Source organism: Nannospalax galili, unplaced genomic scaffold, assembly GCF_000622305.1.
Source record: "Nannospalax galili isolate Female #2095 unplaced genomic scaffold, S.galili_v1.0 scaffold87, whole genome shotgun sequence".
Classification (NCBI taxonomy): Eukaryota; Metazoa; Chordata; class Mammalia; order Rodentia; family Spalacidae; genus Nannospalax; species Nannospalax galili.
Window position 1 is genome coordinate 14,159,362 of NW_008360320.1, and position 1,216 is coordinate 14,160,577.

Genomic DNA, 1,216 nt, shown 5'->3' on the forward strand with positions numbered 1-1,216 from the left:
AGGATTAGGTTCCTTTGCACTGCTCTATGTGGTCCCAATCTTTCTATTTTGAGACTATGCCTTTTGGTCCACCAGACAGCTCTTGTCTAGTCTGCCTGGATCCATTCCTTACCTCCAGTAAAAAAAATCACAAGTGAGAACTTGCTTTCCAAGTCTCAGAAGCAGCAGAATATGTTCACCTTCAAAAATGACCAATATGGTAAGAGTGTTCAGACCAAGAAAATTAATGCAAAACTTCACGATGGGAGTATGTCTACACCGCAAAGAAGTTCTTGAATTCCATGTAAAATAGAGCAAATAAAAACAATTGACAAAACCCCCAAAATACATAAAATGTTTACAAAAGACAGTGGACTCCTACCATGTAATGTGCAGCCCATATACCTGTCAACTTGAAATTTGTGCAAAACGTGGAAAAAAGAACACATTGTTATTGTTTAATAAAGAATCAGAAACAATGAAAACATTGAAGACAATCAGCATTCCAACCCTAGAAAATGTTGCAAAATAAAGGAAGACAGAGATGATGACTTAAGGTTTGGTACTGACCTAGAGGACCATGGGGATGATGACACTCAAGTAGACAAAAAACACTATCAGGGTACGTTGGGAACAGGAGGCTGACCAGTGTTTGCCTTTGAGGGGCTTAGCAAAAATACAGCAAAATCCCAGTGAGGAAAGGAAACAAAAAGGCATGAAAAAAAAGCATAGTTGATACATAAGTGATATAAATATTAGCATTTGGATAACTGAAACTTATAGATTTTCATGACAAAATTGTGAGGTTCATATACTGGAGCTACTGCTGAGATACATCTTGTGGTGTATTGTGTAATCCATGGGAACTGTTTAGAAAAACGTGTTAGCCAATGTCAAACTAAGCAATGTTGAAAATTGGTGATTGTATCAGAAAGAACTATTTAATACAAAACTAAGATGCCATTAGTTCACAGTAGGCACCCTTCCACAGACTTACTTCTAGTAGGTGGACCACCTAGCAGAAGTCCTCTTACAAATGCCTTTCAAAGTGAAGCCCTTAATATTTTTTCATTACTATTATTATTTTAATTATTAGTATTTATAGATTTTTGTGTGTATTTCTATTATTTATAGATTGTATTTCATACAGAACATCCCAAATAATCTTATTCATCTTTATACCTGCATCCTAAATGGTGCCTTCTCATAATCCCCTCCACTGGAGCCCATATACTCT

At 36.1% G+C, this 1,216-nt stretch overlaps 1 pseudogene; it reads left to right on the top strand.

The window, feature by feature from the left end:
* LOC115068768 overlaps positions 1 to 624 on the top strand; it is a 1,885-nt pseudogene extending 1,261 nt beyond the window's left edge.
* Positions 625 to 1,216: the final 592 nt, after the last annotated feature.